The 17269-nt window shown below is 44.4% G+C and overlaps 1 protein-coding gene across 1 annotated transcript in view; it reads right to left on the reverse strand.

The window, feature by feature from the left end:
- Window positions 1-17269, reverse strand: part of PTAR1 (protein prenyltransferase alpha subunit repeat containing 1) — a 276298-nt gene that overhangs the window by 89736 nt on the left and 169293 nt on the right. The gene's annotated exons all lie outside the window — the stretch shown is intronic.

Here is a 17269-nt window from a genome sequence, read left to right on the forward strand (position 1 = left end):
CTATTCTTATATGGGGCCCCAAAAACCCTTTTGTCGGCAGGATTGCAGATGAAATTACCCCATGTAGGCAAAACGGTATACGGATCAAATGGTGTGGAGCAAAATCTGAGGACTTACATCGGAAATTTGTGAGAGCTGGCACCAAAGTGATATCCCGTTGCCTCGAAACCGATGCCACCTCAAAGTGTATCATAGCTGATTTCGAGGAACTTGGTATTATAATAAAAAAATGACTTACCATTAACAAGGGCATAACTAAACGGGCAACGCTAGGCTGGTTTGATCAAGCATGTACTTTAGCGCTAAAAGATCTTAAGAAGGCATTATCTAACCTCCCGAGAGATAGGGAAGTGGTTAAACTTCTGAGGGCTAAATACAATCTTGAACTGAAGCGTAGGAAACAAGAACTAAGAGAGCAAGCCTGGGAAGACCTGACTAAGGCTGCAGCCTAACGGGATAGTAAATTGTTCTGGAGTACCGTTAACAGTCCATTCTTCGAGAAGGAAGAATTCCCAGTTCTTACTGCCCAAGTTAGCGAGGATAGCTGGGTCCTACATTTTACCGGGATCTTTGACCCAATTGGGGAGGCCCAGGATAACTCCCGTAATAACCCCATCATACCCAACCAGACACTGGGAATTACCCTCCATGAAGTCGACATGGCAATCAGTAAAAGTAAAGGGGGGAAAGCCCCAGGTCCAGATGGGGTCCCGATTGACCTTTATAAAACCGACCTGGCCCTGTGGAGCCCCCTACTGACCCAAGTATTCAATGCTGCTGTCGACGATACTACCCAGTCAACCTGGAGTGAATCTGTAATTATACCAATCTACAAGAAGGGAGATAGAGGAGAGGCTAAGAACTACCGCCCTATCTCCCTTCTGGATTCCTCACTAAAAATCATGAGTAGGGTCCTATTGTTACGTTTGGAAGAATGGGCCGAAGGCAATAATATTCTCGCAGCCTCCCAATAAGGCTTTAGAAAGGGCCTTGGCACTATAGAACAGTGTATTAATTTAGACCTCCTAATAGGAAAATACACTAAAGCCAAACAGGGTTCCTTGTTTCTTTGTTTTGCAGACCTTTCTAGTGCCTTTGATTTGGTTGACCATACTTTGTTGTGGTCAACCCTACTCGATATGGGTGCACCGACTGCGATTATTTATTTCCTGGCAAGACTTTACACTAACTTATCTGCCCAGATTCGCTACGGCCCAGAGGGGGAATGTACGAGAAAGATCAGGGTAAAATCTGGTATCAGACAGGGTTGTGTGCAGGCCCTGCTGCTCTTCTCTCTCTTTATAAACTCAATCAAGCAGGAACTGAAAAATGCCCAAGCTGATGCCCCGCAAGCAGAAGGTCAACCTATCCCGGTGTTGCTTTACGCCGATGACACCGTCCTACTTTCAAGAACCCCAATAGGCCTCCAGAAACTCATGAATTGTTTTTATGATTTCATTCAGGGGAAGAAACTAAAAATTAATAATTCAAAAACATTCATCATGGCATGCGGTAAGAAGGTACATCATCTTAAACCTTTTTACTTTAAGGAAAATCGCATTGAGGTTGTGGATAACTTTTGTTATTTGGGCATTACCTTCAACAACGGACGGTCCTGGACCCCAGAGCAACATAATGTAAAAGCTAGGATGGGTAAGTCCTCCTTAAGTGTTTTCCGCTTTGCCACTAAATTGGGAAGTCGACGTATACCGGATATGCTGAACATTTATAGACACAGATGTGCTTCTATAGCACTATATGGTTCAGGGGTTTGGGGACATTGGACTCAAAGGGACCTGCAAATACTGGAAAATGTATTTCTAAAAAGACTACTCTGTCTTCCTCCCTCGGCATCCACTGATCTGACCCACAAAGAACTAGGGTTGGACTATATATCTGACCTAATTGGACTGAGACCCTTAATGGCGTGGAGATCTATTTGGTCCAAGGATGAAACCAGCTTTACCAAGGAAATAATCAAAGACTGTCTGCACCTGGATAATGTCTCCCAAATTCCATGGTTAAAGTATGTTATTTCAACCTTTAAGGAACTCTATGATCTGGATGTACGCGAAGACCCAATATGTGTAACTGCCTTATCTAAACAGGAGGTCAAAGGGGAATTTTTGAGGGACAAACATAATAAGCGTAGAGCTCAAACCAGAGATTACTCAACTCACGCTTTTTATTTTTCCAACAAAGAAGTAGGATTTGGCCCCCCTATGTACCTCAAAGTTATCAGCAGACGGTCCCATCAATTTGTCCTCACAAGATTAAGATTAGGAATTGTGCATAACTTGGTGGCATTCCCAAGGATGAAAATTTATTCTGCCACCCCCTGTCCTTGTGATGGATTAACTAAGCAAAGTACCCTGCACTTCATGCTAATATGTCCCTTGTACAAATCCCTGCGTATTTTCTACCTCAAACCATTGTTCAAGAAATATTCTGTGTCTACCACTGGTAATGCTATGAAACGTTTATTTTCACTTGCTACCCGGATTTATGTTTTTTTACCGCAACCTTTATTTTAAAATCTATTACTGCAAGAAAAAGTATGGTTTTCTAATACTATGTCCATCTTAACCATTGCTGCTAGTCCATGTTTTATCAATCAAGCTTTGTTATGCCATGTACTTCCCCTCTCGTAATAATTCATGCATGTAATGTTTTAATCTGTATACTTTTATGATGTTTTTTTTTCAAACAATCGAATAAAGTTTATGAAATGAAATGAAATAAAACTTTGTTTTCTCAACTTACATTTTTTGGTGTGTTCTTATCATACATATGTTCTCTCAAATTTCATTTGCTGAAAGCGATTTATAATTAATGTGTGGTATTGTATGAATTACTCAGAGCATAGCAATTGCACCAACCAACTTGACCTACTGTATATTATCAATACACAGGTTCAGAAGGACACCGGGTTACCCCATTTTCCTTAATTATGATGCCACCCCATTGTTCTTTTGCCACCTCAGAGTAGACCCAGCCATATGCAAAACAGTCTTGGTCCTGCTACAGTGGGACCAGTGCAGCCCGAACTGCCATGCTCTCTGAACTGAAACACAAGCAACCCAAGACGTTTCACCCAGATTAGGGCTCTTCAGTTGGGTGTAGCTTAGTTCCAGTGGCACAGTGAGCAAGAGACCAATGTCTGGGCATACCCATGACAACTAGGGACATTAAATCAAACACACAAAGGGTGATGGAAAGATGCTTGTAATAAGTCTAATCACAGACAATTGTTTGGTGTAGCATTCTAGCCCGCTGTTCATTTGCCCACCATGACTCCTCAGATAGGTCCAACCCTATGTATATCAATCTTGGTCCTGCTCCAATGGGAACAGTCCAGCTTAAATTGCATTACTGCTGAACTTATTGCAAGCCTCTCTTCATTACATTTTGTATGTTTGATGTACTCCCCTAAAAGAAAGCCGGGAGCAAGAAAGCAGATGCAGCGAAGGAGTTTGGGCCAGTTCAATGTTTTTAATGACTAAAAGAAGAAAACAAAACTTTTACACTCCATTTGGTATCAAAACAATAAATGTTTACTATGGAGTGAAAAGGTCATAAAACAGAACTATAAACATGCTGACTGGACACAGCAGATATGTGAGCAATTGTTACCACAGACAATGATACCCTGAAGGACAATCAATTCAAGGTCTTGCCCTCTTTATTAGTATTTTTTTTAAAATAAGCAAAAAGAAGGAAAATGCTACTTACCAGTATGCATCTGTTCTTGGCATGTAGAGCTGCAGAGTTACACACTGTGCATAGATGGCCACCTAGTGTTGGGCCTGGATGTTTGCAGTTTGTTTTTGTTGTAGAAAAGTCTTTGGAAGCCCCAAGATAGGTGACTCCTCCTTTGGATCATACTGCGCATGGGCAACGGCTCCATCCCCAGATTGTTTTTCGCCATTAGGGAAGTGATGGAGTCTTACAAGAAAGTAGTGATGTCCATGTAATTTGTATCTAATTAAGATAATACTGGAACAGATAAAGGTAGCCGGGGAGGCGGGTGGGCGTGTGTAACTCTACAGCTCTACATGCCAAGAACAGATGCATAATGGTAAGTAGAATTTTCCGTTTGAGGCATATGAGCTGCAGATTACACACTGTGCATAGATTATATAGCAGTACCCACCTTTAGCGGTGACCGCCAGTATCTGTTGCAGTTGTTTGAAACAAGGTTTTTAGTACAGCCTGGCCCACAGTTGCTTGTTCTTTAGTTTGCACATCTACACAATAGTGTTTTGTGAATGTGTGCGGTGTAGACCATGTAGCTGCTTTACATATATCATCTAGGGGAATGTTCCCCAAAAAGGCCATTGAAGCCACTTTTCTTGTAGAATGGCTTTGGGAGGAATAGATAACGTACGTTTACCTTTGTGGTAACAGATTTGTATGCATTTAACAATCCACCTAGCTATCCCAGATTTTGATATGGGGTTACCTTTATGTGGTGGTGAAAAAGACATAAAATTGTTTAGTTTTACGAAAAGTTTGTGTCCTTTCAATGTAGTAAATCAATGCTCTTTTGACATCCAAGGTGTGAAGGGCTCTTTCTGCGACTGTTTGTGGCTGCGAAAAAAATACGGGCAGCTCAACAGACTGATTCAGATGGAAGGGTGAAATGACTTTTGGAAGGAATTTAGGATTAGTACGTAGAACCACTTTATTATGATGCATTTGCTGAAAAGGTTCTTGAATGGTAAATGCTTGTAGTTCACTAACTCTTCTGAGAGAAGTAATAGCTACTAGGAAAGCTACTTTCCAAGTTAGGAATTGCAATTCACATTTATGTAAATGTAACAGTTCACAGGGGGGTCCCATTAACCGTGTGAGAACAATGTTTAAGTTCCACACTGGTGAATGTGGTGTTCTGGGAGGGATTATTCTTTTGAGTCCTTCCATAAAAGCCTTTATGGCAGGTACTCTGAAAAAGAGACAGATGTTGTCTATTTTGTAAGTATGCTGCAACGGCCGCAAGGTGCAAATGCAAACAAAACAGGTGATGGACAGAATGTGGATCAATGTCACACATTCACCCCAGTCCAAAGATCTGGGCCCAAATCCATCGTTTTTTTGCACTCCACACCACCCTGGGTTAGACAATGGCGATATGCAAATCAGCTCTGACCCTGTGCCCCATGGGAACAGTCCAGTCCGAACTACAAAAGCCATGTCCTTCCCAGAACGGAATCAAGCATCCGAGGATCCTGATGGACGTGTACGCTAAATTACACTTTTGAGGGTGTAATAGGTATCCTATGATGTGTTGAATAGACACATCTAAAGGATTGATGTGGTTGTTTTGACAGTATATTACGAACCGTTTCCACTTAGCTGCATAACATGCTCTAGTGGTGGGACGTCTAGCTTCTTTGATAACGTTCATACAGTCTGGAGGGAGGTTAAGGTAACCAAACTATGACTTCAGGAGCCAGATCGCAAGGTTGAGCTCTCCATGGTTCTGTGTTAATAGGCGTGGAGATAGGCTTAGTTTCTGGTGTGGTACCACAGAAAGTTGCAGCAGCGTGGTGTACCACGGTTGTCTTGCCCAAGTTGGAGCAACTAGAATAAGTGTTAGGGAATGTTGCTGTAGTTTGCGTACCACTAACAGAAGTAGTTGGAGAGGAGGAAAAGCGTACGCAAAATTTCCGGACCAGTTCATCCATATCGCATAGCTTTTGGACAGTGGGTGTAGATATCTGGTGGCGAAGTTTGAGCATTTTGCGTTTTCGTGGGTGGCGAAGAGGTCTATCTGAGGTTGTCCCAACAGTTGAAAGAACGGTTGAAGAACTTGCGGGTGAAGTTCCCACTCGTGGATCTGCTGTGTCTGTCGACTTAGGAGATCTGCCATGGTGTTTTGTACCCCTGGAACATGTTGGGCTAAGAGGAAGATCTTTAGTGGTATAGCCCATCTCCATATCTAATGCGCTGTGAGAGCTGCAGAGAGCGTGTCCCCTCTTGTTTGTTTATGAAATACATTGCTGTCATATTGTCCGTGAGGACTAAGACAGCTTTGCCTGACACTTGCTTTTGGAATGCTTTCAGGGCTAGAAATACAGCTAGTAACTCCAAGTGATTGAAGTGGAGTAACCTTTGTTGCGGTGTCCACCTGCCTGGTGTGATGCAGTAGGTGAGCTCCCCAGCCGGAGAGCAAGCGTCCGCTGTTATGACGATTTGAGGAACTGGCTCTGGAAACGGTCGGCCTTTTGAAAGGTTTTTGGGGTTCCACCATTGCAGAGAATGAGGAGTCCGACTGTCTACCAACACTAGGTCTTTTAATGGACCGTGAGCCTGGTTCCATTGTCGTGCTAAGCACTCTTGAAGTGGACGCATTTGTAGTCTCGCGGAGGTACTATGAATATGCAAGATGCTATCATTCCTATGAGCTGAATGAACACTCTAGCTGGAAGCGAGTGTTGCAGTTTAAATTTTGTTAGGAGAGTTTGTACACTTGTTATCCTGGCTGGAGAGGGATACGCTAGTGTTAATTTGGTGTTTATTGTAGCACCGAGATATTGTTGTACATGTGACGGTTGCAGATGTGACTTGGTGTGATTTACTGTGACTCAAAAGTCGTGGAGCAGTTGAATTGTGGCATGAGTGTGTTGTACACACTGGCTGTATGAGCTGGCTTTTATGAGCCAGTCTTCTAGATATGGGAAGACGTGAATATGCGGTCTTCTTAAGTGTGCTGCAACTACTGCAAGGGATTTGGTAAACAACCTTGGTGCTGTTGTGACTCTAAATGGGAGTACTTTGAATTGGTAGTGCTGACCGTTGTTGTATATAGAAAGAAGACTCCAAATCCGGTAAGGTTGCAGGTAAGCAGTTTAATACAGCAGACAGAAAAGTAACAGGACCGTAACCTCATCTGGCCAGGTAGTAACTGCCACAGAATGGAATGGCAGACAGTGACACAGAGAGAACTATGCAAGCAGTCTAGAAGGTTGGAGCCAGAGCATGCAGGGAGAGGACAGATAGGGAAAAGCTATGTACAACACATCTCCCTCCTTTGGGAACAAAATGAAAACAAGGGAAAGAAAGAGCAAAATAACAATAACAGCTGTTAATGAACATAGTCACTCAAGTAAGCTGGAGGATGACGGGAACGTGGACACCTTGAGGAGACATTGGAAGAAGAAACACCAGAGGTAGTATCAGAACACTCATGCATATCATCACACGCAGATGAAGGAGCATCGCCACCACCCACCTCCCCCCGTACAGCAGGTGAGTCACGCGACTCGGAGTCTTGTCGAGCAGACAACATATAGCCACTGCAGCCTGTCTCAGAAGGAATAAGATCGGAATCATGGGTATTGGAGACCTCCTTCTGATATAAGGCAACCCTTCTGTAGTTCCACTTAGCACCATTCTCAAGAAGAACAAAATGGGGAAAAGCTTTCTTAACCCGGAAGGGACCAGTGAACTTAGAAAGGCCCTTGGAGCAGCGACCCGGCTTAACCTTGACCAAATCGCCAGTGGAGATGGGAAGAGGGGAAATATTTGAAGGGGAAGAAAGCTTGTTATCATCCCTCAACCAGGAAGGAGTTAGCTTGGACACAGGGGAACGCCCTCGCATCAGTTCAAAAGGGGATTTTCCAGCCTGCCCATGGGGTGTTGAGCGGTAAGCCCAAACCAGCTCTTGTACACGCTCATCAGAAAAACACCCGCTAGCAACTGACATCTGTATAACACCCTTGACTAGTCGGTTGACCCTTTCACACAGACCATTGCTTTCGGGATTATAAAGACAGGTGCGGTGATGAGATATACCACATTCACGCAAGAAACAAGCCATTTTGGTAGAGGTGAGCTGGGTGCCGTTATCTGTAATGAGAACTGAAGGATAACCCTCATTCACAAAAACAGACTTGAGGAAAAGAATGGTGGAGTCAGTTGTAATCTCCTTCATGAAACGTACAGTCAACCACTTTGAGAAACAGTCAACAACAACCACCGCAAAACGTTGATTTACGGGCAATTCGCACATAGGGCCAATGAAATCTAAACATATTGTGTGCCAAGGCAAGCTTTTAAAGGAAATGCTGCCAACAGATTGAGAACCAATGACCTTGAGACGCTTCTCTCCTTCCACGCACAAGGAGCATTTGACAACACAATCCACAGCATCACTGTTGATTGAGGGCCACCAGAAATTTTCTTTTACACGCCGCTGAGTAAAAGTTTGACCCAAATGGCCCTCATGAGCTAAACCAAGAATCCTGCCCCTCAAAGAGCTTGGAGGAACATAACGATCACCCCTCATGAGAACATTTTTCCCACACACAGACAACTCATTGACAACCTTAAGAAAGGGTCTGACAGCTGGTTCCAAGGCACTTTCTCTTCTCGCCCCCTTGAGAACAAGATCAACTACAGCTTTCAAAACATGATCATCATCCATGCCTTTGGACCACTCCTCAGCTGAAAAGGAACTCTCACACAAAGACACGACATCATGTAAGGAGGCAACAGCCTTGTCATCGCCCTGTTCACACAAGGAATCCCCGGGGTTGGGAAAAGAAACCGGGAGACGCGATAAACAGTCGGCTTGTACATTCCTCCAGCCGTGAACAAATTCAACTTCAAACTGGTAATCCTGAAGGCGAGAAGCTAACCTGGCCAGCCTAGGGGAGCCCTTGCCTGTACCACCAGGTGCCAAAACATTTACTAGGGGTTTGTGATCCGTGCGAAGAACAAACCGAGAACCCCATAGATATGTTCTAAAGTAGTTAACGCCCCATGCAGCCGCAAGAGCCTCTCGCTCGATAACAGAATAGTTGACCTCAGAGGTCGACAGAGGCCTCGAGGCAAAAGCGACAGTTTTCTCACCACACTTATGTTTCTGGAGGAGAACAGCTCCGAGACCAACACCACTGGCATCAACCATCAAAATAGAAGGACGTCTAATGTCAAAGGGTGTGAGAACACCTGAAGACTTAAGTTCAGTTTTGATACAGTTAAAGCAAGACTCTTGCTCACTCGTCCAAGAGAACTTGACCCCTTTCTTTAGTAAAACTCTTAAGGGAGCAGTCTTTGAGGAAAAATCTTTGATAAACTTAGAATAAAACTCAATTAGCCCCATGAAGGACCTGAGTTGTTCTTTATCTACAGGAGGAGGAGCCAGCTCTATCGCTTCTAAGAGATTTTTCTTAGGCCTTACACCCTCAGCAGAGAGACAGAAACCCAGATATTCAACCTCTTCAACCAAGAACGCACACTTCTCTCGGCGCAACGTGAGACCCGCATCCACAATTCTACCTAAGGCATTGCGTAAAACATCATTGTGCTCCTCCAAGGTATTGCCAAAGATGAGAATGTCATCTTGGAAGAAGATAATTTTATCTAGCCCCTTGAACACTTCAGAAACCATGCGCTGGAAAACACTGGCAGCAGAGATTAGACCAAACGGTAAGCGAGTAAACTGGAAAGTTCCCTCACCCGTGATAAAAGCTGTAAGATGCTTTGAGGCATCATCCAGACGAATCTGGTGATAGGCATGCTTGAGGTCTAGCTTGCTGAAAAACCTAGCTCCCTTAAGGGTGGAAACTAATTCGCCTATATTAGGTAAAGGGAATACATCGGCCACCACACATCTGTTCAAGGAGCGTAGATCCACACAGAAACGAATCTTGTTGTCAGGTTTGAGCGAGATGACAACAGGAGAAACCCATGGGGAGGCTTCAATCGGTTCGATAATACCCCCCTGTAACATCTCATCTAAAACAGCCTTGACCTCAGCCCGCAAGGCAAAAGGAACACGCCGCGCTTTGTGCTGTACGGGAATACTGCCCTCTTTTAACAGTATCCTGTGTGTGTACCCCTGTAGCTCACCCAGTTCCTCACGAAAAACCTGACTGTGACTGGCAAGTATGTCATCCACGTAACAATCATCCACAACAAGAACGGGATCATCAGCTCTGGGATTGACAATAATGTGTAGATCGTACTGGTGAGAACGACCCAGTATTGCGGGACCATCCACAGACACATAAATCTTGCCCTGGGTTGACCTGTTCTTGAAAACAATCATTGCATTGAAGTAACCAAGGAGGTTAATTTTTTCCCCTTGGTAACCGGATGGAAAGATGTCACAGACCTCCAAATGTTTGTTACCCCAAACCTCATACAACATAGACGAGGGAATGATAGTCCACTTGGACCCAGTGTCAACCATCAAGTCAACGTTTTTTCCATCAACTAAGAACTTTGCTTTAATAATACGCTCCCTCTTCTCATCACACGCGCACACTGAATCATACAAAATCAGTATTTTGTTAACATCACGCTTCAGTTCATTGTAATCACACACCACAGTAACCCTCTGATTGGCTCTATTCTTACACACTTTTGCAAAGTGGCCTATTTTACCACATTTTAAACATTCTTTGTTATTAGCGAAACAAAATTTTGCATCAGAAGAATGAGAATAACTCCCACATCTAGAGCACATTTTAGACACAAACTTGTTACTAGGTTGCGACTGTGATCTACTGAATGGCTGTTGAGACATATTTTTCTTTTGTAATACATAACCTTTCTTTCTGACAATCGCAACAGCAGCAGCTTCATCATCACTGATATCGCTATTAGTTAATTTATAAGATACTTCCGCAACCTTGGTATCCGAACTAGATTTTGATAACTCTTTAATACATTTTTCGCTCTCCTCGACCACCTTAGCAAGTTCGATTGCTACCTTCAGAGTAGGGTTCTTAGCGGCCCACAAGCGCTCCTGAATTTTTCTATTGTTGACCTGTACCACCAACTGATCCCTAATATGCTCGTCAGCCATTTGACCGAAGTTGCATTTGACTGACAACTCACGAAGGCGAGCAACAAAGTCATCAATACTTTCGCCCTCAAGTTGTTTATTTTTGTAAAACCTATAACGTTGAAGAATTAGGTTTTCTTCCCTTCCAAATCTGTTCTCCAGTCTGGCAATGGCCTCTTCAAATTCATCCAAAGGTTGTGACGTGGCGGAAAGAACTTGAGGTAAATATTTAAAAAGTCTTTGCCCTTCCTTGCCTAATGTGGTCATCAGGATGGCCTTCTTACGTTTGGCAGAGAAGCCCTCACCATCCAAGGCTTCAATGTAGTCATTAAACATAATGACCCAGTCTTCCCAAGGAGTGGAAGGATTGCCAGGTTCAGTTAGAAACTGAGGAGGAAGAGCGATGTTTATAGATTGCGCCATTACAGACCAGCAGCCAAAACAATATGAATACCAAGCACAGGGAGTTCAGTGTCGCAACGAAAGTACAATTCTTTTGAACTTTGACCAGTAAAAAGATTCAGCGCTGCACTTCCTAGCGTTAGGAGTAATCACCAAATGTTAATAAATAACGTATCATTCTTATGAACTTTGACCAGTAAAAAGATTCAGCGCTGCACTTCCTAGCGTTAGGAGTAATCACCAAATGTTAATGAATAACGTGCTTACTTGTGTGGAAACCTTGCGTGCCAACGACTTTAACTTGAAATGAACCACTCGAGCGAACTGCTCGCATCGGACTGATGAACTGCACAGAGCGGACTGAGGAAGTAAACAAAGATGGCCGCCAGCGTATGTCGTCACGAAGGTCACGTTAATGACCTTGCGTAGACACCACGCAGCAACCGGAGGTCCGTGCAGTAGTGCGCAGTCAATGCGCGAGACTCAGCTCGAGACTCCGCTCGTGGAAGCAGATCCAGCAAGACCGTTGCTATGGCCACGCGGGACACACACAAGTGACGTTCAACTCCGTTGCTACGCACCTCAGGCTTGTGACGCTGTGGGTAGCAACCACGGAGGCAAAGAACAAAAACGCTGTTTTAGGAAGTTGAATCCATAAAATCTCGACATCAGACGGTTGCAGAAGGAGAAGACATCGAGAACTCAAAGCGCTGACACTCGTGGATTCGTCGAGGAACGGATCGCTGTTGTAGGATAATCTTTTCTTAGGCTGTAGCAAAAATTTGGCCAGATGCTCCCATCCTGAAGTCGCCAAAATGTTGTATATAGAAAGAAGACTCCAAATCCGGTAAGGTTGCAGGTAAGCAGTTTAATACAGCAGACAGAAAAGTAACAGGACCGTAACCTCATCTGGCCAGGTAGTAACTGCCACAGAATGGAATGGCAGACAGTGACACAGAGAGAACTATGCAAGCAGTCTAGAAGGTTGGAGCCAGAGCATGCAGGGAGAGGACAGATAGGGAAAAGCTATGTACAACAACCGTCTAGTACAAATCAGATATTTTCTGTACGCTGTGTAGATAGGAATGTGGAAGTAGGCGTCCTTGAGATCCAGTGTGACAAGGAAGTCGTCTTGTAAAAGGAGCAGAAGGACCTGTTGGTGTGTGACCATGTGAAAGTGGTCTGACTGTATGTACAAGTTTAGGGGTCTGAGGTCTAGGATAGGCCTTAGAGATCTGTCCTTCTTTGGGATTAAGAAATACAGGGAGTATACTCCTTTGTTTTGCTGATGCATTGGAACGATTTCTATTGCATTTTTCTTCAGGAGGGATAGAACTTCCTGTTGGAGTAGTATCACATGTTCTTGTGACATTGGACGCTGTCTGGGTGGTATGTTTGGGGGGGTAGATGTTAGTTCGAGACAGTAACCGGACTGAATTATTTGAAGCACCCACCTGTCTGATGTGATATTTTCCCAGGCTGGTAGGTATTGTTGTAGTCTTCCCCCGACAGTGTGGAATGGGGCGGGGGAGGGAAGTCATTGGCCAGGGGGGGGGAGGCAGAGCGGGAGTTGTTGTTTTTCCCTCTGCCCGCATTGTTGTTGCCTCTGTAACCACCCCTTTGGTAGCCCCTACTATAGGTGGATTGTGTGGGGGCTTCGTAAGAGGTAGAGGGTGTGTCTGAAGAGTATCCTCTTGAGGCGCCTCTGTAAGAGGAGCGGCGAAATGAGCGTTTGGGAGCCTGCAACTGCAGGGCTCCCATAGATTTGGCTGTATCTGTATCCTTCATCTTTTCAAGGGATACGTCTACATTAGGTCAGAATAAGTGTTGCTCATCAAAGGGCTGGTTAAGTATAGGACTTTGGACTTCAGGTTTGAACCCTGAAATACGTAGCCATGCGTGTCTACGCAGCAGAACACTGGTGTTAATTGCTCTTCAGGCAGTGTCTGGTGCATCTAATGCACAACGAATAGAGGTGTTTGTAATATTTTTTCCCTCTTGGATAAGCTCATTTGCTCTATCTTTATATCTATCAGGGAGGTGCTGCATTAATGATTCTAATTCATAATAAAGTGCCCTGTCATAGCTTGCCTATAGTGCTTGCGTATTGGCAATACGCCACATGTTTGCTGCCTGAGGCGCTGACCTTTTACCTGATGCATCAAGGAGCTTAGACTCTTTATCTGGTGGGGGAGCTTCACCTGATGTTTGTGAATTTGCTCTTTTGCGTGCATTAGAAACCACAAGAGAGTCTAATGGTACTGGGCCTTTAATATATGCTGGATCTGAAGGGGCAGCTTTATATTTTTTCTCTATGCTTGGATTGATGACCCGCGTTCTAACTGGGTCTTTGAATACTTCAGGAGCATGCTTAATAACTCCCTTAAGCATGGGTAAAATTTACGATCTTTGTGAATTATCAAAAGTATCCATTAGGAAGTCTTCATCTACAGGGTCAGTGTGCATGTCTACCCCATGGTATTGTGCAGCCCTGTGTACTAGCTGATTAAATCCCATAGTGTCTTCTGGTGGGGAAGGCCTAGAGGGATATATGTAGTCTTGAGGGACGTTAGGGACGTCTGGGATGTTGTAATCATCCCATGGGTCAGGTGAGCCTGGAGGAATAGAGGGATCATCTGCACCACCCCCTGTATCGTCCTAGCTATTATCCCTGTTGTCATCATCTGGTATGATAGAAGATGTAAGAGAGTGCTGTGGTAGGGGAGCAGGTGGTGATGGCATAGGTGGAGGAGTAGGGGGGATCCTTAGACGAGCTGTAGCAATGTCCTTCTTTGGATGAGGAGCCGGTGCAGGTGTATCCAGTGGTCGTTTTTTTTAACTAAGAGTTAGTTGACCAGTGGTTGGATCCTTTACAAGAGTCTTTTGTGCAGGGTCTGGATGAAATAAGTCCTCTGCAGGAGGCCAATCTTTTGGTGCGGAGGGAGTTCTTGGCACCGAACTGGGGGCATCTTTTGAAACATGTTGTTTGGTAGTGTCTTTAGCCAGAGAATTTTTTGGCTCCAGTGCTCTTTTCGGCACCGATGAATGTTTCGGCTCCGATGGTGTTTTGGGATCTGACGTTTTTTTCGGTTCCGATGGATTTTACAGATCCGATGATTTTTTCAAATCCGAAGCGTGTTTGCTTGGGTCCGATTTGGGGTTTGGTGCCGAGGGACTAGCAGTAGGCTTCGGTGCCGATTGTTTCGATGTCGGCGTGGCGGCCGATGATATCTTTTTCGGTGTCGGTAGGTGTGCGCCGGCATCGTGGGCAGACAGACTCGAGCCAGAGTCGCCAGAAGGCTTGGTAAGCCTCTTTGCCGGGCCCGAGGGAGGGGCAGTGAAAGCAGTGTCCCGGTGTGCACCCGAGCCTGAGGGCGAGGGTGTGACCGAAGCCTTTTTTGAATGTGTCGAGGAAGGGTTGGGGTCGACGGTCTTCCTTCCGAACCGCTGTGCTGGACTTCAGAATCTTCGGCCTCAGAATTGATGTTGACGCCATGATGTTCTGGGACGTCGACGCCTTCTTGGAAGATGTCGTCTGGAATCAGAGCTGATGAACGAGTTATTGTTCTCCTAGCTTATCGGTCCTATCGTCTTTTTGGAGCGGAAGGAGGCACAAGCTGAACAGTCTCTGGCCTCGTGCTCCGGAGAGAGGCAAAGGTTGCACACCTCATGTAGGTCTGTGTGGGGAAACTTCGACCCACATTGAGGACACTTTTTAAATGGAGTCCTTTCCATGAGCTGGAAGTTGAGGCCTAGGTGGGCCCGAAGGCCTTCGCCGACGACCGAAATCGAAGACTTCGAAGTTGAAGAGTAGGGTCGACTTGAAACGCGTTCGAAACTATAGCGGCGAAGCTGGTGAGGATTGCGCGCAGAAGGAAATCAGTTCCAACACAGAGTGCTGGAAACACATTTGAGCCCGGTGGCGGAAAAAACACAATCTGGGGATGGAGCCGATGCCCATGCGCAATATGATCCAAAGAAGGAGTCACCTATCCTGTGACTTCCAAAGACTTTTCTACAACAAAAACAAACTGCAAACATCCGGGCCCAACACTAGGTGGCCATCTATGCAGTGTGTAATCTGCAGCTCATATGCCTCGAACATCAGATTTATTTTCACAGACTATGTTTCAACTTTATCAACTTCAAAAGCAGAATTAAACACCAGACACAAAGGAATCGAGGCCCCAGAATGCAACTTTCATCAGCCACATTGTCTGGTATTCTAGGAGCTGTTCGAAAGGGGTAAACCTTCAACTCTGCCGTCTCCACCAAAGGAAAACACACAGATGTAATTAGTGTTTTTGTATAAGAGGGCAATTACCCACAAGAGCTGCAATGGCATTTGTGGCAAAGTCTATGTCCTGATGACTCAGGCAGCTAGCAATTGTGAAAGAAATTGTGCTCAAAGTTAAGATTACCTTGGATGATGATGATGATGGTGGTGGTGTTGTATTGTTAACTCAAAGTTGATGGTACTTCCAGGAACAAGATCGTTTTGATTCTCCAGCTCTAACTGGCAGGTGCATATCTAGTAATAGATTCTCCAGGCACCACAGACAGTGACCAGGCAGATTAACCATAGTAATCAGATCAGCTTCTTCTGTTGACTTCTTAAACGTTGTGCCATACTAGGTACTTTAGCTGTAGTTATGTATTAAGAATGCCTATGGCACACAGTCTTGTGCCGCAGTGCTCCTGATGCAGTTATTTTCTTGAAAGGTACCTTTTGAGTGTAGTGGAAATTCCAAGTCAGAAATCATCTGAAGCTGCTGTTAGGCTGCGAGGGAATAAAGACGCGCTGCTCTATCTTACCATTTGTTGTTCTCCACTCGTTCTTATTTAATAATCACCGCACTGATGAAAGGTGGTGACTACAGCCCATCAACATTAGACCACACAATACTTTTTGTGCTGAGCTGATACCACAGACATGTGACATCACACGGCCCAAGTGGTGCACTATCACTGACTTTAGCGAAAATTAATTTATTCCTTTATAATGTGGGAGCCTTGTTATACTGGTTATTTTTGTTTATGTTAATCTTCTGCCTTTTCCCTCCTACCTTGTCCTTCCCTACCTTCTACTGTTGAGCATGGCAGAGCCTATGGAATGTTGGTGGTGACAATGCAGTTGGGGACTGTTGGACCGTTATTAAGGATGTGCTCTCCTTGCGTTACGTTTGAATAAAGACGCTGTTGCTTACCTCTCATCTCCTCAGTTATTACATGAATCACCACTGACATGAAGGGTAACATCCCGTGGTCTCGGTCTCAAAGCCATCTTGGCGTCTGCTTCTGTTTTTCAAGGTGTGCTTTCCTGGATTCTACAGGTGTTCAAAGGCCAGTCTATTGCCTTTTCTTCAGTAGGCCAAAAATGTGCTACATCAGTGTGCACTCCACATACCGTGTATGTTTTGTGCAGCCTTTCTGAAGTCAAAGAGTTTCTCGACCTTCGTGTTCCGAGTTGATGACTGCACACAACTAGGTCATGTCAATGACCATTAACATTCTGAACCAATCCATTAGGCCTACTTAGGCGCGGTGTATCAGTAATACCACATTACACTTCAAAAGGAGCAATACATTTACAGTGAATAGGAGATGCAGCACACCAGTGATACACACACAAGACTCAATATGTGTACGAATAGACAGCAGACACTGGGTCCTAAAATAATCTATGATACGCATTGAAAACCAATATCATTACATTACATTTTGTCCTTCAGTCAATGTACTTTGAACCAGTATTTCCTACCAAAGCGTGCATACTGCTCTGCTATACCAACGTTTGCTTTTCTTTACTTGTCTTCATTTGATAATCAGCTCAGGTTGGCACCATTATCAAAACAAGAAAACTGTATACAGTTTTTTCTATAATATGGAATAGTTCTTCTAGGATGAAAATAAATGAGCAGCAATCCTAGCTTAGTTTAAAAACTTTCAGTTTTCATCTGTGCTGATCTGGTACAGTGAATCAAGCAGTTATGTGGAGATTTCAAAGGGATGCCAGGGTGAGGCTTGAAACACAATGTGAGATATACATGTCCTGGTAATTAAAATACA

Source organism: Lissotriton vulgaris, chromosome 3_1 (assembly GCF_964263255.1).
Source record: "Lissotriton vulgaris chromosome 3_1, aLisVul1.2, whole genome shotgun sequence".
NCBI classification, from domain to species: Eukaryota; Metazoa; Chordata; class Amphibia; order Caudata; family Salamandridae; genus Lissotriton; species Lissotriton vulgaris.